This window comes from Lynx rufus, unplaced genomic scaffold (assembly GCF_022079265.1).
Source record: "Lynx rufus isolate CCGP_SWC_20201006 ecotype Redwood Valley unplaced genomic scaffold, mLynRuf1.p SCAF_5, whole genome shotgun sequence".
In the NCBI taxonomy this organism is placed as follows: domain Eukaryota; kingdom Metazoa; phylum Chordata; class Mammalia; order Carnivora; family Felidae; genus Lynx; species Lynx rufus.
In genome coordinates, this window is record NW_025814867.1 from 58,421,694 (window position 1) to 58,443,944 (window position 22,251).

Genomic DNA, 22,251 nt, shown 5'->3' on the forward strand with positions numbered 1-22,251 from the left:
TTTTACAGTAACTAATTTCCTACTATGAAGGGTATAAACATAAAATACAGATTAACAACATAAAGTTCACTGTGATAAATCAACAACACAAAGTTCACTACGATAAGAGATCAAAGTGCAACAAGTCTTTCTTTTCCACTAAATTATCTATTTTACAGCAATTATACTTCATGAAAACATTTGAGCAGAAAGTATCAGTTTTCACTGAACTATCATTATGCCCTTTGAATTAAAATGGAAATATTTAGGGGCGCCTGGGTGGCGCAGTCAGTTAAGCGTCCGACTTCAGCCAGGTCACGATCTCGTGGTCCGTGAGTTCGAGCCCCGCGTCGGGCTCTGGGCTGATGGCTCAGAGCCTGGAGCCTGTTTCCAATTCTGTGTCTCCCTCTCTCTCTGCCCCTCCCCCGTTCATGCTCTGTCTCTCTCTGTCCCAAAAATAAACATTAAAAAAAAAATTAAAATGGAAATATTTAAACATACTTTTACTGTGTTCTAAAATGCTTTATTCACCCAACTAATATTTATTGAGTATATATTATTGTAATGCACTCTTCAGGTATCGGACCTAAATCACTAGGAAAAAAAAAAGAAAGGTAAATCCCTGTTATACATTGGAGCTTACATCCTAGTGGAAAAGTAACACAACAAACATGTCAAATAAGTATGTTTTAAAGTATATTAAAACATGGTAAAAGCTATGTGGGTGAAAGGAGTGGAAGATGATTTTGTGTGCCAGAGGAAAATCTTGTTGAATATTTTTTTCTTTTTGTCTTTTTTTAATAAACATAAAGTAAACCTGCCTTTTGATGGTGTACACTTTTATGAGTTTTTTTTTTTAATTTTTTAACGTGTATTTTTGAGAGAGACAGAGACAGAGAGTGAACAGGGGAGGAGCACAGAGAAAGGGAGATACAGAATAAGAAGCAGGCTCCAGGCTCTGAGCTGTCAGCACAGAACCCCACACGGTTTTCGAACTCACAAAACGCGAGATCATGACCTGAGCCAAAGTCAGACGCTTTACTGACTGAGCCACCCAGGTGCCCCACTTTTATGAGTTTTAACATACGTGTTGATTCATATAGCCACAACCACAACCAGGGTAATGGACAATTAAAAAAATCACCAAAACTCCTTTTTGCTGTCCCTATGTAGTCGAACCTTCCCCCATCCCTAAACAATTCTACTCTTCCCCATTTCCATAGCTTGGAATTTTCATGAAAGTCTTATAAATGGAATCATACACTGTGTATCCTTTTAATACTGTCTTCTTTCACTCAGCATAATGTCTTTGAGATTCATCCAAATTGTTTATATTAATGCTGTGTTCATTTTTATTAATGAGTAGTATTCCATTGTGTCAATGTATCATAGTTTGCTTACCCATATAGCTGATGAAGAACAAATTTATTGAGTAAATACAAATTTTAATTTGTTCAAGGTAAATATTCAGGAGTAGAATTACTGAGTTATGTAGCAAGTGTATGTATCAATTTATAAGAAATTGCCAAACTGTTTCAGTTGCTATACCATTTTGCACTCCCATGAGCAATTTTTCTTTGCCTATCCATATAAAATTTAAAATTATCTTGTTTATATCAATAAAAATATTTCTGGAATATTAATTGGAATTGCATTGTATCCATATATTTGAGGAGATTTGAGGTATTTATTATGGTGAGTCTCCCAATTTATGAAATGATAGGTCTCTCCAGATATTTAGGTCTTCTAAAAATTTGATTTCCTTCGTCACTACTGTGTATTTTCTGAATACAGATGCTTTACATGTTTTATTAAATTTGTACCTTAACATTTCATTTTTTGGAGTTGCTGTAAGTAGTACTGAATTAAAAATTTTTGTTTCCAAGTGTTCATTATTAGTACATAGAAATATGATTGATTCTTATGTGTTGACCTTGTACACTCTTTGTTGAATTCATTCATTCTAGTTTTTTTTTTTTAGATTCTGTATCATCAAGGTTTTCCAGATAAACAGAAAAAAATTACATACACATGTATATATGTTTGTGTGTGTTTATATATATGTGTGTGCATGTATATATGTACATATGTATGGATGGATTTTGAGGAATTGACTTTTGCAATTTTTTAATTTGGCAAGTCCAACATTTGTACAGCAAGCCAGTAGGTTGGAAATTCTCAGGTGGGAGTTGAGGCAGAATTTCCTTGTCCTCAGGGAAACCTCAGTTTGGTTTTTAAGGGTTTCCAACTGATTGACTTAGGTCATCCACATTATAAAGAATAATCTCCTTTATAAAGTCAATTGATTGTAGATGTTATTCACATTTACTAAATATCTTCAGTGCAACACCTTAGTGTTGATTTAATGACTGTATATTATAGCCCAGCCAGGTTTACACATAAAACTGTCAAGATTCCTTGGGATTTTCTAGGTAGACAATATCATCTATGAATAGGGTAGTTATATTTCTTCCTTTCCAATGTGTGTGACTTTTATTTCTTTTTCTTATCTTATTATACTGGCTAAAACTTCCAGAACAATGTCAAATAGAAATGATGAGAGTGCATATCTTTGCTTTTTTCCTGTTATTAAAGGAAAAACATTCAATCTTTCAACATTAAGAATGATGATAGCTGCAGATTTTTAAATATATGTCCCTTATCAGATTGGGGAAGTTTCTTTTTATTCCAAGTTTGTTGAGCATTCCTGTCATGAATGCATGCTGAATGTTGTCAAAAAACCATTGATATAATCATGTCATGAATTACTGATTTTTGAATATAGCATATTCTTACATACTGGGATAAACCCCACTTCAACTTAGTCTTTGAGTTTTGTTTTATTTTTAATGTGTTGCTAAATACAACTTGCCAACATTCTGTTGAGGATTTTTGCCTCTGTGCAGAACAGATACTACTCTGCAGTTTGTTTTTCTTATTTTTCTGGTTGTAGTATTAGAATTATGCTGGCTTCATAAAAAAATATTTGGTAAGTATACTATAGTGTATAGAATTAATGTTACTTATATTTTATTTAATTTTTTTTTAAATAGACCTACCCTATGACCCAGCAGTAGCACTGCTAGGAATTTACCCAAGGGATACAGGAGTACTGATGCATAGGGGCACTTGTACCCCAATGTTTATAGCAGCACTCTCAACAATAGCCAAATTATGGAAAGAGCCTAAATGTCCATCAACTGAGGAATGGATAAAGAAATTGTGGTTTATATACACAATGGAATACTACGTGGCAATGAGAAAAAATGAAATATGGCCTTTTGTAGCAACGTGGATGGAACTGGAGAGTGTGATGCTAAGTGAAATAAGCCATACAGAGAAAGACAGATACCATATGTTTTCCCTCTTATGTGGATCCTGAGAAACTTAACAGAAACCCATGGGGGAGGGGAAGGAAAAAAAAAGAAAAAAAAAAGAGGTTAGAGTGGGAGAGAGAGCCAAAGCATAAGAGTCTCTTAAAAACTGAGAACAAACTGAGGGTTGATGGGGGTAGGAGGGAGGGGCGGGTAGGTGATGGGCATTGAAGAGGGCATCTTTTGGGATGAGCACTGGGTGTTGTACGGAAACCAATTTGACAATAAATTTCATATGATAAAAAAAACAATAAGAACCAAAAAAAATTTTTTTAATGTTTATTTATTTTTGAGAGAGTGAGAGAGAATGTGATGGGGGTGGGGGGGCAGAGAGAGAGGGAGACACAGATTCTGAAGCAGGCTCCAGGCTCTGAGCTATCAGCATAGAGCCTGATGCGGGGCTCAAATCCACAAACTGCCAGATCATGACCTGAGCCAAAGTCAGGCTCAACAGACTGAGCCACCCAAGCGCCCCTATGTTACTTAGTTTTTAAATGGCTGAGAGAATTCACCAATTTAAATATATGGGCATATAAACTTCTTTTTTGGGAAATGTTTTAATTACAATTTCAGTATCTTAAGTAGCTATAGAAATGCCTAGATTATGTATTTCATCCGGCTAAGTTTCAATAGTTTGAGGTTTGTGTCAAATTGGTGCATTTAATTTAAGCTGTCTAATTTATATACATATAGCTGCTCATAACATTCACTTAGCATTCTTTTAATGCATCTGGTATACATAGCGATATCCTCTCTTCCATTCTTAATATTCTTATTCATATTCTCTCTCTCTTTCTTCTCATTTGCAGACTTATTAACCTTTTCACACAATAATATTTCAATTCGCTGTTTTACCTTTTTTTGTTTGTTTTGTTTTACATGCAATGTAATATTGATTGGAGATATTAATACATAGTATTTCATTATTTGTTTTCTTTTTTACCTCAATGCTTCATTTACTTATTTCCTCTTTTCTGCCGTTTTTTGGACTATTTTACCAGTTTTTGCATTCTACTTTAATTGCCTATTGTGTTTTTGAGTATATCTCTCTGTTATTACTCAAGTGGGTTTATTCAAGTAGGTTTCCTTGGTATTAAAATACATGCACTGATTCAGTTTCTAGTCCAGCACATTAGGAGCTTGGAAGTCATCAATCCATCCTAACAACAAGTTAAAACAAAACTAAACAAAACAAAACAAAAAAGAAACTAAACAAACTAAAAAATCAACGGCTCTTCTTTGATTCATCAGAGAAGTGAGGTCACAGGACAAACTGCAACAGCCAAAACTAGAGACAAAGGCAGGCAAGCAGAGAGTCACAACCTGCCAGAGCAGAAACCTGCCTGGAAACCAGGGCCGGATGGGAAAACCTAAATTGTACGTGCACAGCTGCTGGCGATTCACTGTGAGTCTGAGAGATAAAATTCCAAGGGAGCAGTCATAGGGGGCCCCCAATGTTTTGTGAGTTTTACTTTCAGAAGTTCAAACAGGTTCTCGCAGTGATAGACCACATTCTGGGCCATAAGACATACCTGTACAAATTTAAAGAATGTAAAAAATACAATGTATGCTCTCAAACCACATGGAATTAAACCTGAAATCAGTAACAGAAAAATGTAAATTACAAATATTTAGAGATTAAACAACATACTTCCTAATAACGAATAGGTCAATGAAGAAATCTCAGGAGAAATTTTAAAGTATTTCAACTAAAATGAAAATGAAAATACACATCAAAATTTGTGGCATGGAGTGAAAGTATTGCTTAGAGAAAAATTTATGGCACTGAATGCATATATTAGAAAAGAGGAAAAATTAAATTTAACAATCTAAACTCCTACCATAGGAAACTAGAAAAAGAAGAGGAAATTAATTCTAAAGTAAACAGAAGAAGAGACAATAAAAACTAAAAAAGAATTCAAGGAAATTGATAATAGAAATCAATAAAGAAAATCAGCAGAACAAATACTATATTCAGTTCTTTAAATTGTCATGTTCTTGGTTTCAAGGTTAGCCTCACACAAAAGAATTCAAGAGAGGAAACAATAAAAAAATACGTATGTAGCGGGGCACCTGGGTGGCTCGGTCATTTAAGAACCTCATTCCTGATAGACTCCTGAAATCAGCTCAGGTCAAGATCTCGCAGTCATGAGATTAAGCCTCACTAAGCATGGAGACTGGTTGGGATTCTCTCTCTCCCTTTCTCTCTCTGACCCTCCCCAACTGGTGCTCTCTCTTGCTCTCTAAATAAACATTAAAAAAAGCATGTAAGGAGGTATAAATTTAAATTATACCTTTTTCTATTTGTGTTTTATTGTGATAAGTAACATCTAAATGCATTTTATGCATTAAGCAAAAAATATGTTTGCAATTACATCAGATTAAATACATTTTGAGAATTTTGTTGGTCACTTTGAGCAAAAAGTGAGGAATGCATGCTGTTTCTTTGGAGAAAATCTATTCTATTCTTACAACTTCAACACTCAAGTAAATACCAACAAGCCTAAGTGAATTGTTTGAAATGTCATGAGCCTATATTTTCTCTTTTAAGTCCACTAATAACAAAACAAATTTAAGAAAAACAGCCAAAACAATCTGTGAAGGCAAATGACTAAAAATCATCCAACATACGCATAATAGCCATCAAAACAAAAATAAAAATAATCAGAAATCAGTACAACCATTTAACCACTGAAGATGTGCAATATTACATAACTCTATGCTTCTTTTTATTATAAAAAATAATATATTGACTGAAATAAAATTAAGCACTTGAAATATTTTGGATATTTCAGGCCACATTATAAAGTTATCTTCCTGTTAAGGAAAAAAAAATAAATTTACATTTAAAAACGATTTCCACAAAAATGACTTCAAGGAAGGGGCGCCTGGGTGGCTCAGTCGGTTGAGCAGCCGACTTCGGCTCAGGTCATGATCTCGCGGTCCGTGAGTTCGAGCCCCGCGTTGGGCTCTGTGCTGACCGCTCAGAGCCTGGAGCCTGTTTCAGGTTCTGTGTCTCCCTCTCTCTGACCCTCCTCCATTCATGCTCTGCCTCTCTCTGTCTCAAAAATAAATAAACATTAAAAAAAATTTTAAAAAAAAGATAAAAAAAATGACTTCAAGGAAAAAATACTTTAAAATTATAACAATATATTTGGTGAGTTATTATATATAGCACATTGCTGAAGCAAGGTGAAACATCTAGTATTGTGAAATGAAAATAGTGTCCAGTGGGAGAGATAAAAGGAAAGAGAGTTCTAATTTACTAAGCCCTTACATAAAACATTGTGTTATTTTTTCTATTATTTTATTTTGGCCACACACACACACACACATACACAAAAGAAATGAACAGGTGTTCTAGAGAAACAGGCGAGGAAGGCAAGGTTCAATGTACACAATCAGTGAAAAGAGCCAAAGGTTTTTATCTCCAAAGGCCATGCTCATTGCATTAAAGCATAAGTAACTCTGGAGCTTAGCCTATCTTATATTTTAAGCAGTACATAATGTGTTCATGCAAAACGCTGGCATGAATAAACTCCTTAGTACTGTCTGAATTATCTGGGTGAAGTCTCAGAGTTCATCAGGTCATTTGTATTTACAAAGATACTGCCTTGATTGTGAGAGTATACACGCAGGGGTGACCTGTTTCCAATGAGGTACTTTGCCAATTAAAGCATATTTCACCTCTTTCTCAATCATAGAGATGAGAAATATAGGAGGGATGTAATAGTTTTTGAATTAAGTAGATAATTAAGGATGCATGTAAAAGATATTGTTTCATATCCAGTACAATTTAAGTCTTCCTACCCACTTCCACAAATTCCAAGGTAATCATTTACATCAGCCTGTGAATTTTCAAATACCAGCTATAATGTTTAAGGACTGATTCATCCTTAGAAGATGACTATAGGTGTACTTGTGGCATCTTTATTTTTCATGGACAGGTGTTCCCTCTTACTGACTATTTAAAAGAAAGGTAGATATGTAGTAACTAGTATGAAAGAACCTCCAATGGAAAAAAGCCAGGAGCAAAACAGTTTGCATAACATGTATTATGTACCTGTGTTACCATTCCTAAATTTGGGGGGAAAAAACAAAACACAAAAAAGCTAGATCTGCTGAAAGCCTCCTTCCCCCCCGCTCCCCTACACACACACCAGGTATTGTTTCCACAGTCTTCTCCTTCTTATTACTACCAAACTTCATGAGCCATTCACTTTGGTAGGTTGCTTGGTGTAGAAGAAGGAACTAGAATCAGAATTAGAAGCTTTGTATCTTAGGTGGGTATCTTAACCTCTCTTTGTCTCAGTTTACCTCAAGTATAAAGCAAAGATAAATCTTATTTTCATGAAAGATAGTGTGTCATGGTAAATCAGATCATGGGCTTTGGGGCCACAGATCGAAGACTAAGTTTTTGTCTGTTATTTCTTGGCTTTGTGTCCTTGATACAAATGATTTGATCAGAGACATAGATTGTTACAGACAGAAAACACTGCATCTGTTGTCTAACTAATTTTAATAATCTATTCACAACCTCATAGAGTACATTGTCAAACAGAATTTCCTTGATAGCAATATAAAAAGATAAGTACATATATACATTTTCTTAAATTGTCTTTGTTCAACATAAATTTTGTAGTTTTTATTATATAACTTAAAAAAGTCTTAACTACTTTGAGGCTTTACAGTATGTTGACTTTAGAGTTTCTTATAAACCTTCAATTGCCTTAAAGCAGTAAAAGTTGAAATATGGTATCATTCATTTTTATAATACATCTTTTCCTGCCCCTTTAAATAAAAGTATTATTTCAGGGCACATGAGTGGCTCAGTAGGTTAAGCATCTGACTCTTGATTTCGGCTCAGGTCACAATCTCATGCTTTGTGAATTCAATCCCAGAATTGGGCTCCATGCTGACATTGTGAAGCCTGCTTGGGATTCTCTCTCCCTCTCTCTCTGCTCCTTCCTGACTTGCACTATCTCTCTCAAAATAAATAAACTTTTAAAAATAAATAAAAAGATAAATGAAAGTATTATTTAGCAAAATAATTTGAAAATAAAAATATATAGTATTTAACTTTGTCTTGGATTCTTGTGAGACGGGAAGGTCGGGATGTAAACTTTAGGACAATAAAAGATGAATGGCACAACATGCACTGGAAATTAGTAACTTGATTATATATATATATGTGTTTTGTAATATATATGGGGATATATATATTACTTTTGGTTAGGAGAATGTGTCCTTTTCTATGCATTTAATTTCAACATGTTTTTGGGATATTTGAAATAACTTGAATATTTATTTTCCTCAAATTAAATACATCAAAAAATGTATAATAAACATAATCTTTAGAAATGATTCTGGTTTGAGAACATTGGCAATTCAGTCACTTTGGCTAAGAAACTGTATAATAATTCATACAAATGGTTTATTGAAGAACTCATATTTAGGGCATCAAATAATTTTGTGCTTAAATTTTCCCTTTGGTTATGACATTTGTTCCTACTTCCCTCACACTCAAAGTTTATCTTATCGGGGTGACCTTATACTTCATTCTTATTGTCCAAAAGATATGTTTTCACATACATAAACACTGGTCAGAAATCAAAGTTAGGTTTTGAGAAGTCATCTAAACAAAGAGAGGAAACTAAAGAGAAAATATGGCAGTGTCCTATAGCCATAATTACTAAGCCAACGAACAACAATAAAAAAATTTGAAGCCTCATTGATAAACAGGAAAACATAATACAATAGTATTACTGGAGATTAGAGTAGGAAAACAAGTCTTAGAAATTATATGTGCAATGAACTATAGAAGGAGTATCTTCCATTCAGATAAAATGGATTTCAGTAAGACTATGAAGTAAAATAAACAACACACTCCATTATAGTCGATAGAAATTTATTTAAAATCAAAGTAAATTACTCAAATACATGCCTTACTTCCAAACTTTATCCAGAATTTAGAAACTTATATTTGAAAACCATTTCAAGATCCATGGAGCATTTATAGTCACTGAGTTAGATACATGTTCTTAAGTATTGAACTTATGCAATAATTGATGATAAAACATAGATCAAGAATATTTCTTGGATCAAAGAGATTTCATGCTTACGTTTATTTGTTAAGCAAATATAAATGAAATAAAGGCATATATTACAGTCCTGTTATAGCAGTGTGTTCTAATTTTTTTATAGGCTTGCTGGGCAAAGATCTGAATTTGATGATACCTGATAGTACTGTCAACCCTCTACTACCTATTTAGTTCACAGCACCTAGAATAAACATGTCCTGAGTACCCTAAATGCTTGTGGAATGCAGGAGTTACATAATTTTAAGAAATAACAGGGCAATATACATAGCATTCTGTAGTATTGACAAAACTCCTAAATTTCTACAAACGTAAGATGAAAGACATTCTGATTGAGAGTTATAAAAACATTCACTATAGCATTCTTTAGTTCTTTGCTAAAAGTGCTGGGACTATCCTATGTTTTCAATACTAGAATAACTTCAGTAGTACACACAGTATAATGTCTTCAAAGGTGAAACTTCAACTCAGCACTGAAAGAAGGGTAGGAAAATAATTTGTTTACACCATGACTAAGTAATCAGATTTGAAGATAGTCATACTATCAAAATAATCAAACTACTAGAAGTTATCAACAGATATCCCAAGGCATTTCTAAGGTTTTCTATTATTGAGGTTTTTTTGAAAAAAAAACAAATGGAGAATTATTTTCAATTTTTAAAAAGTAACAAATACTTCCTCAAAACACTATTATGAACCAAGTATTTCATCACTATAACTGCATAGAGACAAAACAAAGGTAAACCTAAAATGAGTACATTTTATTGTAAATGAATTATACTCTAAATAATGTTTAATTTAAAAAGTTTATTGCAACTATAGAAGCACTGTGAATAAGAACCTATTACTCACCCATATTTGGTCACCCAGGTCATCAACTCCTCAGATTCAACTGAGATGACCTTTACCAACATGCCTTCACCAAGCTAATCCAAAACTATTTCTGTTTCAGGGTTTACCAGTTTTATAACTTTAGTTGTAATAAAATAGTCTGTGCAATTGTTAAACATATAGATTCCACGGCCCACCTAAGACCTCCTGAATCTGTATATTTGACAACTTTACCAGGTGATTCCTAAAATGAGCACATTTGAGCATCAGAGCTTTTGTTTCCCCAGTCCCTCTTAATAATCATTTTTTCTACTCAGCTTTCCAAGTGAGATTCTTCCAACCCAAATTTCTTTCTATTTATTTTTGAGAAAGAAAGGTGGGGGAGGGGGGTGTGGAGGGGCAAAGAGAGAGGAAGACAGAGGATCTGAAGTGGGCTCCGTGATGACAGCAGAGAGTCCAATGTGGGGCTTGAAGTCACAAACTGTGAGATCATGACCTGAGCCAAAGTTGGATGCTTAACTGACTGAGCCACCCAGATGCCCCTCAAATTTCTACTACTCTTTGAATTGTCCAAAGTTTTACGTACTTCTGTTTTCTAGAATTCCAAATATGTCGGCATGCCATTGACGAATCCTAATCCAGAATTCAAAAAGAATAAATACAAGTAAAGACTAAAGATCTCCTACTTTGGTTCATTACAATCAGGTAATGGAGTAAAAGAAAATAAAAAATATGGCATGGGCACTTTCAATGTCACCTTCCTAGGGAGGCATAACACCGCAATACTACTATTCCTAGCTTCCAACTTAAGTACTTTGCTCAAAAACAAAGAAAAAGCTTTAAGGACTTTGAAAGTGATTTTATATCTTTGAAGAAAAACAAAACAAACACACACCACTACCAAACAAACAGCACTATATAATTTCACTACCTATTGGGAAAAGCAAATTTACTAATTTAAAAAAGGAATTCTAGTGTCCCAAGCAGTTACTGATTTCTGAATTCAAAGGAATGCATTACAATATCCACTTGTTTTCGTTATTAACACTTACTGAGGTTAAATACACAGTGAATACAGCTCTCACCGAATAAACTAACCTCAGCACTTTAATTAATTATTTTTGTTTTCTTCACAAATTCAAAATTATTGAATCATTTCAGTTATGGTTATAGAAAGTTGTCCAAAATGAGTACAGATGCTGACAATTACCTAAAATTTCTGATACCCAGAATAGACATTACCAGAGAAGCAGCCTTCTGGCTTGTTATAGCAAGGCTTACTTAAGTTTTACTAAAGTAGAGTTCCTTAAAGAACCACAAAGAATTATTTCGAATACTAATCAAAAACAGACTCTTGGACCCAACTCAGAAACAATGGATCCAAATCTTAAAAGCAGTGGCCCAAGAATCTGTATTTAACTAGATTCTTAGGCAATTCACATGCTGAAACCATTTGGGGAACCTTTATATTTTAATGACCCTAAACCTGATCCAGAGAGGATTCTTCCACTATCGCTGAAGTCACAGAAACTGTATCATGCCCCAGAAACACAGATGCATCTGTATGACAGTGTAATGTTGACTATCTATAAAAGCATTTCTCCCAAAGTAAACAAATAATAAAAGAATTATTAGAAAACCTTCCTCAGAACCATTTGACATTGATTTTTGATTACTCCTTTAGAGGAATTACTATGGCCACAATCTAAAAGAAGCAATAATTTTTCCTTAAATGCTACAATTCCTAAAGCATAATTACTTGATTTAGCCAATTGCAAGTGTGTGTGTGTGTGTGTGTGTGCGTGTGTGTGTACCTTACTCCATCCTCAGAAGGAGTTTTTCAAGAATATTTCTGGGCTGGCAGAAATGAGTTGGTAGTAAAGTAGAGGTAAGGGAGGAAGAATATTACACATTACATATGTAAGAACAGTGATTTAATTTTTAAAATTCTAATATTGTAACAAATACTGTCACAAATACAGAACAAGCTAGGAAAGAGACTAGCTAATTAACAAGTAACAATACATTGTTTTGTTGAATTTTTTTAATTCTTTCAGTATATACATAATATTCTGTTTCCTGCCTACCATCCTTCTTTTTCTATCTTTCTCCCGTCTTCTGGACTCCTGACTTGACTTTTTATCCCATCCTATACACTTTCCTCATTCTTGTACTTCCTAATCTGTATGTAATATGATCACTTTATTTTCAGGTGAACAGTTTATCAAGTTTTTACAGCATGTGCTTTAAATATTTTGGAGGACAAGGTCTGACATAAAAGTGATTCCATTTAATAACAAGCTACATTATAACAGCATGTTTTAAATTGATCTTTGCCCAGTACATAAATCCAATGATAATCAGTCATAAAAATGATTAGATAACACACACAATTATAAGTCAAGTTCTCCCCACATGGTGAGAAATGTACTTTTGCAGGGCACCTGCATTAATTAAACCAACAAGACCCAGAAAACAAAATACATTTGGTATATAAATCTACACATCAAACTTAGCAAGGGAAAGATAAATATTTCATTCATTTCATTTATTCAATTTTTTCTGATCTTTTTTTGGGGAGAAAAATACTTTTGAGAATGGCTGATAAAGAAAAGCAATCAGCACTGGTTTCCATAAAAATTGATGCCCTATGAAGCCATTTACTAAAGAGCACCTTAACAGTCTTGAAAGAGTCAATGCATCTCACAAAGAGAGGTTTCCAGGAAGGAGAGAGAAGGTCTAGCAGAGTATTTATGCAGTGCCATCTTAAAATAGGCTAAATAATTTATTAATGTGGCTCCTTTTCTTTCACAACATTTTTAAAACAAAATGCTTTTAAAATTGAATAATCATTGTAGCAAGGTGAATCTTTCAGAGATAACAGAAAAAAAAAAAAACCTTGCAGAAATGCAATTAAAATTATGACAAAGTACTAATTAAAAATTGAGCACATGTTCCAATATGAATGCTTCTACATACGTAAGATACAATTCTGGAGAAATCTGCATATTGAACCTGCTATGGCTTAGACAATATCATTTGATAAAATCATATAGACCTTTCATTATCATGCTTATTTTATTTATTTTTAAATCTTGGATAATGGCTTTTACCTCCATGTTTATTCATATGTTATTAAAATTATAAAATTACTTTCCCATTCATAATGGCTTGAGTCTTCAGTTTTAATTTCCATTATTTTAGGAGTTGCCCTTAAGTCTCAGAAAATATATAAATATATATATTTTAGGTAGTAAGTATATATGTGTGTGTATGTAAAAGGCTCACAGGCATATGTAAGTAGATATAGTAATTATATAGGTACATGTATACATGTAGTATACACACAAATATGTACATAATATGTAGGAGGGATGTGGTTTGTGTGTGTGTGTTTGTGTGTGTGTGTGTGTGTTGATAAGGATTTTGCTTTGATTCCATATCTTAGTATAATGTAGGCTCTCAGTAAGTAGGTAATGAGTGAACCATATTTCAAAATTTAGTATTAAATTTCAACTGGAAAATCTTTATATATTCTTGAAAATAAACTATTCAACTTCACTAAGTTGATATTTCAGTTATATTCAAATATAAACTTTTCCTTTGAATCGTATGCCCAAGTCTTTACCATTTTCTTGAGATGAATTTTTGCATTTTTTACCCTATATTGAAAATTTACTAGTGCTTAACAGCCCCTAATGAATTTTACTCTCCATTAATTAAAACAGATATCTTCCTGTCATATATTATTATCTGAATTTTGGATTCGATATATTTCCCTTTAGCTCTAATTTAAAATAATAGGAATGATGTTCTTCAAAGAAGTATATCCACTGAAATATAAAATAAAACCTAAATATATTTTCAATTCACTGCACAACAAGGACTATCTACTACCTATTATATAATCTAAGTTATAATACATCATAACAGGACGTTCCTTTCTTTTAACTTCAAGGCAATCTACCATGAACAACCATCCTTCAAACTGTCCTTCATACGTTCTTTTTCACAGGATGTTATAAATAGCCCATAATATTGTGAAATTCTCCCTCAGGTAAATTTTTTTAAAACTTTAGTGTGGCAAATGGCCACTAGTGTGGCAAAATGGAAAAATTGTATGAAACAAAAATTATATAAAATGACAAATGTTATTATTTATTCAAAAAAATAAATTAAAAAGCATGATCCCAGATACTGCTCTAGGAACTCGGAATAACAAATAAGGCAGTTATGATCCATGTTCTAATGGAAATTAGTCTACTCTATTAATAGGAATGTGACATTATTTACAAAATGACACAACACTTTTATCCACATTCCATCTCTTAAAATAATTTTTTAACATTTATTTACTTTCGAGAAACAGAGACAGAGCGCAAGTGGCAGAGAAGCAGAGAGAGAAGGAGACACAGAATCCAAAGCAGGCTCCAGACTCTGAGCAAGCTGTCAGCACAGAGCCCGCCCAATGTGGGGCTTGAACCCACAAAATGTGAGATCATGACCTGAGCCGAAGTCGGACACTGAACCGACTGAGCCACCCAGGTGCCCCTCTACATTCCATCTTGAAATACAGGTATTTTAAATTAGCAAAAACATTCACAGTTTACCTAGAATGAAATGGCTATAAATATACTACTAATTATATACTGAGTGTACTAACTACAAATTAAGATATAAATAAGGTATCTTCCAGCTTCATAATTTTATGTGTCAGTGATTCTACATGATCTCAAATTCTTGCCTCAGCACCTGAAGACCAGGGTACGGATCAATAGTGACCTCCCTGTCTACCCTTCTGCCATCAAAATGTGAGGATACTATCTTTGCTAAATACCAAGGAATCTTATAAATCTCTCTGAACAATTGCACACACACCACCTAGTTTCACTTCTCTCATTTTTAGTTTGTTTTTAATCCTCACAATGTCTTCCGTTAATGCTAATAAACTTGCAACTTCCTCAAAACTGTTCAACTACTGGAAAAACAAAAACCCTCAGAGAATCCCACTGACTGCCTTCTCTGTGTCTAAACATGAAAGACTGAAGGATGCCAGAGAAATTCACTTCCCCAGACTGGATCAGGCCTGACACACACAGTTGTGCGTGTTGCTTAAAATTCTAGAGTGCCGCGAGTCACAACCATCACCACTCTCCAAAGCATTTTCACTGGAATGAAAATCCATCACCACTCGCCATAGCATTTCCCCCACTGGAATGGGAATAATTCCATGATCTCCAAGCTTAATTGTGTCCTTAAGCATGCTCCACTGTCCTACTTCTCAAATGAGCTTTCTCACTCAACTTTATGCAAACCTAAGAGCAACGGGAAAACATTGCATGGTATCAGAAAGGGGAGTAATACAATCAAATTTCCATTTTAGAAAATTCTCTAAATGGATAAAACAGGCCACTGGAGAGACTCAAGACTGAAGGCTACTGCGGTAGTTCACGTGAAGGATGTTTGCTTGAATCTAGACAGGAACAATGAGCATGAAGAAAAGGGCCAGATCTAAAGTAGGACACAAAGTCCTCTGCTGTGACCTAAGAGCTGAAGCTGATATGGCTAGAGAGTTTTTTCCCTTGCCCCTTAGAAAGTTATCTTTTAGTAGAATGTCACAGAACATTTAAAAAAGTGAACGAATAAAAAGTACAAAACAAAATAGCAAAACAAAACAAACAAAAACCCCAAAAAACAAAACCCAAACCCAAACCCTACCTCAGAAAGTGAATAGTGTTTTTAACACAATAAAAGTAAGTTAAGGGACATGGATCGCAAGGTAGGGGATAGGAGTTATACAATGAAATATCCTTAACAGATGAAGCCTTCTGGAGAACATACGATTTTAGCAAGGCCTTGACAGCAGGGAGCGAATGAACCACATGCGTAGCGGGGACAGGACGAATACCCCAGTAGAGGGACGGGAGGCAACACAGAACCTAAGCAGGTACTTACCCTGAGTCTGGAGAAACAACCCGCACGACAGCAGTGTGGAGTAGATTGCCTGCGGGGCCCCAAGGCTGTGTTCTCAGTGCTGGGTGCCCACCGCCCCTGACCGCCTCTTACGCGTGGCGGACAATAGCCGGCAAGTGCCAATTAGAAACGCACCCACCTTTGACCTCCATCCGGGTACCGGGGCTCTGAGATCCCGCCCCAGGGCCTGAGCCGCTTCCGCTGGCTGGCTTCAGGGCAACGTTCCCTTCAATCCTAGGATCTGTGAGGTGAGTCTGTCCCGGGAAATGCTGAGGGAGGTGACTAGAGGAGTCGGAGGTGGGCCTGGGGTCCACGCCTGTCCCTGCATTACTGATGGAGCTGAGGTGGGGAAGAGAAGGCGTGCACATTGGGCTCCTCAGGACGTGGCCTCCCCTTAAGAAGGAATCAGGTGCGGCGTGAGCGGTGCAAGCGAGATGAATTCAGAGGGGGAAATTGGGGGCCTGGTCTTGTGCTTTGTAGACTCTTAAAGGATTTTGGCTTTACGTAGAGAAAAATGGAACCTGCTGCAGTTCTGAGCAGGGAAGTCACGCTATCAGTCTAGTTTTAGTTTAGTAAGGCTCTGGTTTTTGTGAGGAAACCAAGCCGTAGGGTATCACTTATAAATAGGGACATGCAGGGGCGCCTGGGTGGCTCAGTCGGTTAAGCACCCGGCTTCGGCTCAGGTCATGATCTCACAGTCCATGAGTTTGAGCCCCGCATCAGGCTCTGTGCTGACAGCGCAGAGCCTGGAGCCTGCTTCGGATTCTGTGTCTCCCTCTCTCTCTGCCCCTCCCCTGCTCATGCTCTGCCTCTCTCTGTCTCAAAAATAAATAAAAACATTTAAAAGAAATTTTAAATAAATAAATAAATAAATAAAGACATGCATTGCAAGAATTAAGGGGCATGCTGGTGGCTTGACCCGGAATAGCAGTAATGAAGGTGGTAAGAAAGGGATTCTGGAACTAGATATTTATATGTATATATATTGTTGGGATGATACAAATAAAGCTTGTATAAATATTCGTATACATGTTTCTTCATGAACGGTGAGTTTTCATTTCCCTGCTATGAATGACCAGGGCTGAAGTTTCTGAGTAGTATGGTAGTTACATGTTTAGTTTTATGAAAACTGCACACCTTTTTGGGAGTGGCTGTCCCATTTTGCATTCCCATCAGCAATGTATGAGTGATGGCAATATTTTTTTTATTTTAGGCATTCTCGTAAGTGATATCTCATTAGGGTTTCAATTTGCACATCCCAAATGATGTTGAACATGCTTGTGCTTATTTGTCATCTGTATATCCTTATCAGTGAAAGGTCTCTTATTTCTTGGCCATTTTCTAATTTTATTTTTTTATTGTTGACTTTTGAGACTTCTTTATACATTCTGAATATTCATGTTTTGTTGGATGTGCCCTATGAATTTTTTTTTCTCCCACCTTGTAGCTTGTCTTTCCATCCTCAAAACAGGATCTTTCATAGAGCAAAAGTTTTTATTTTTCTTTTATGGATGGTGCTTTTAGTGTCAAATCTAAGACCAAATCGCCTAGCTTCACATCCTAAAGGTATTCTTCTATTTTTCTTTCCTTCAATACTTATGTTTAAGTCTATAATTCATTTTAAGTTAACCTTTGTATAAAGTATCAGAATATTTTTTCTCCCTTATATAAGTCCAGTTGGTCCAGGACCATTTGTGAGGAAGGCTGTGCTGTCTCCATTGGACTACTTTTCCACCTTTTCAAAACTCATTTGGGCATATTTATGTGGGTTTATATCTGGGTTCTTTATTCTAACCCATTGATCTATGTATTTATTCTTCCACTAATACCATACAGTCTTGATTACCATAACTGTATAACAATTCTTAAAAAATGTATTATATATATGTATATATATGTATATATGTATATGTATATGTATATATGTATATATATATGTATATATATGTACATATGTGTATATATACATATATGTCTTAAAATTGGTAGACTGCTCTTACATTATTGTTCTTTTTTAAAATTAATTTAGGGGCCCTCATTTCTTTTTATTTCCGTATAGATTTTAGAATAAGCTTGTGTATTTCTACAGAAAAATCTTACTGGGATGTTGATGGGAATTATATTAAAACTGTTGTTTATCAATTCAGGGAGATTTGACATCTTTACTAGGTTGAGTCTTCAAATATATGGACACATTATGTTTGTCTATTTATTTAGATCATCTTCAGTTTCTTTTATCAACTTTCTGTAGTTTTCGAGCATGCAAGTCCAAAACGTATTTTGTTAGATTTACATCTAAGCATTTCATTTTTTGTGCAGTTGTTATTTTATTTTTTTAAATTTTGGTGTCCACGTATTCATTACTAGTAAGGACCTTTGTGGGGTATTTATTTATTTATTTATTTATTTTTAAAAGTTTATTTATTTATTTTGAGAGAGTAAGTGAGAGAGTGAGTGTGTGCAAGCAGGGGAGGGGCGGAGAGAGAGAGAGGGAGAGAGAGAGAATCCCAACCAGGAGTTGCCCTGTCAGCACATGTAAGTTTCGCATTGTGAGGTCATGACCTGAGCTGAAATCAAAAGTCAGATGCTGGGGTGCCTGGTGGCTCAGTTGGTTAAGATTAAACCTCAGACTTTGGCTCAGGTCATGATATCCTGGTCTGAGTTTATGCTCCACGTTGGGCTCTGTGCTGACAGAGCAGAGCCTGGAGCCTGCTTAGGATTCTGTGTCTCCCTCTCTCTCCCTCCCCTACCTTGCTCTCTTTCTGTCTCTGTCTATGTCTCTGTCTCAAAAATAAACATTAAAAATTTTTTTAGAAGAGCTGGATGCTTAATTGACTGAACCACCCAGGCACCCCTGACTTTTTTATCTTGTATCTTTCAGCCTTACTGGTCTTACTTATTAGTTCTATTCTTTTTTTTTTTTTTTTTTTTTTTGTAGATTCTTTGAATTTTATATGTAGGCAGTGTGCAGATAGGGATAGTTCTGTTTCTTTCTTTCTGATCTGTGTAAGTTTTATTTCCATTTTTTGCCTTATTACACTTCCAGTACTATGATGAACTTCCAGTACTATGTTGAATAAGAGTAGTGAGAGTAGTCGTTCTTGTCTTGTTCTCCATCTGTGGGGGGAATGCATTCAGTATTGCCTATTAAATATACCATTAGCTGTAGTGTTTTTTGTAGATGTTCTTCATCAAGTTTATTCTTATTTTTATCATATATGGGTGTTGAAATTGTGAAAAGATTTTTCTGTGTCAAATGATATGATCATGTGACTTTTCTTTAACCTGTTGATATGGTAAATTGCATTGATTGATGTTCACACTTGATCTTAGCCAAAAGGCCGAGAAGCGATACATTGATTGATGTTCAAATATTGAACCAGCTTGGTATCTCTGGAATGAACCCCAGTTGATTTATGATTTTGTCAAGGTGGCCTGTGACACCAGTGGCAAAGAATTGCACAATGAGTGGAGCAACAAGCAGGACAGAGTTTATTCACTCTTCCAAAGGAGGAGAGGGACCAGACATCCAGAGAAATGTCAGCGCTGAGTTTCTCTTAAGCTGGGCCTTTTAAGGGATTTTGAAGGAAGAGGGTTGCAGCCTTGCCCATGGTGGGGCGTATGGGGAAGAGGTCTACTCTTAGCCAAGTAAAGCAGGAAGTGGCAGGGGCTCTGTCTAGGGCTACACCAGGATGTAGGTTGGGCTCAGGCTAGAGGAGAATATATTTTGTACTTGGGATCTATTTTCGGAGAATGTAGGGCACTGTGGCCTAGAAAAACAAAGAGGGTCAAGTTCAGACACCTGTGATTTCTGTCTGTAAATGTGACTGGTGGTGGTGGCGGGGGTAGGGGTGGCTTTGAATAGATACCTTTCAGGTATATAACTTTTTAAATATATTAATGAATTCAACTTGACTAATATTTTGTTAAGGACCTTTGCATCTGTATTCATGAAGGATATACATTTGTGGGGCTTGTGTGTGTGTGTGTGTGTGTGTGTGTGTGTGTGTGTGTGTGTGTGTACTGGCCATTTTTGTCTGATTTTGGTATTTGAGTAATGTTAGTTTCATAAGTCGAATTGGAAAATTTCCCTTTGTCTTCTATTTTCCAAGAGAAATTGTTTTGAATTGGTGCTAATTCTTTAAATATTTTGTAGAGTTCTCCATTGAAACCATATGGACCTGGATATATCTCTTTTGGAGATTTTCAAAATTGTAAACACAATTTCTTTAATAATTATAGGGCTGTTCAAATGACCTGCTTCATATTGGACAAGTGATCATTTAATTTTTTTGAGAAATTGGTCCATTTCTTCCTTGTGTCAAATTTATGTGTGTAAAGTTGTTCACAATATTTTCTTGTTACTCTTTTGATATCTATAGGGTCTATAGTGGTATCTTCTGTTTCATTCCTGATATTGATAATTTGAATGTTTTCTGTTTTTTTTTTCTTTTTCAGTTTTGCTAGAGGTTTGTCAAATTTATTGATCTTTTAAATGAACTAGCTCTTCATTGAATTTTCTATACTGTTTTTCTCTTCTATATCTTTCTATATCTGCGTTTGTCTTTATTGTGTCCTCACTACTGCTTGCTTTGAGTTTATATTGATCTTCTTTTCTAGAATCTTGAAATTAGACCTAGGTTATTGATTTGTAACTTTTCCTTTTTAACATATGCATTTAGTGCTGATAGTTTCCCACTCAACATTGCTTTAGGTGTGTCTCATAAAATTGATATGCTCTATTTTCATTCAGTACAATGTCTTTTTTAAAATTTTTTTGAGACTTTCTACTTAACTCATGGATTATTGACAATTAATGTTTTAGTTCCCAAGAACATGGAGATTTTCCTATTATCTTTATGTTAATGATTTCTGGCTTTACTCCATTGTTATCAGAGAATACACTTTCTATGACTTGGGTTTTTTTTTTTTTTTATTTACATTTGTTTTATTGCCCAGAATATGGTCTATTGTTAGTTGCTGTGGGACATGAAAAGAATGTGTATTCTGCTACTGTTGGGTGGAGTGTTCTATAAGTTTTAATTAGATCCTGTTGTTTGATGTTGTTGAAATCTTCTGTATCCTTGCTGATTTTCTGTCTAGTTGTTCTATCAACTGTTGAGAGAAGACTGTTGAAATCTCTAACTGGCTGTGGATTTGTCTATTTCTTCTTTAAGTTTTACCAATTTTTGCTTCACTTGTTTTGCACCTTTCGCTGTGTCTTCTTGGTAGTTGATCATTTTATTATTATATAATGTCCTTCTCTTTCTCTGGTAACTTTCTTTTCTCTGAAGTCTATTTTATTTGGCATTCACATAGCCATTCTTGCTTTCCTTTGATTAATGTTTGTATGATATATATTTTCCACCCTTATTCTTCAAACTTGCCTGTATTATTATGCGTAAAATTAGTATCTTGTAGACAACATACAGTTGAGCTGTGGTTTTTAATCCAGTCTGCTGATCTCTGTCTTGTAATTGCTATATTTAGACCACTTATGCCATTTACATACAAAATAATGATATGTTAAGGCTTGAGTCTGCCTCCCTCCCCCCACTTATGTGCCTTTTTCTTTATTTATTTTTGAGTGTATATTTGTAGAGTTTTTTTCAATTGGATACTATAGGTATTACATTATATATGCATAATTATTACTACATTCAACTGGGGTCATCATTTTATCTGTGCCTGTGACATACAGAAAACCCATTTATTTTCATATCCATTTTATGTCACTTTTTTTATATTTTTCTTTTTATATCCCTTGTCCTCTCCCATTTATAATATAATTGTTTTAGATATTTCCTCTACAAACATTTGGAACCACAGCAGGCAGTGTTACAATTTTTGCTTTAATAATCAAACATAAATTAGAAAACTCAGGAGGAGAAGGAAAACTTGGTACCTTTATCCTGTAAGATATGATCCATAAGGCTACAAAGTTATCTATGTAGCCTTAACTTCATTACTCACTAGCAGTGTGATCTCAGACAACT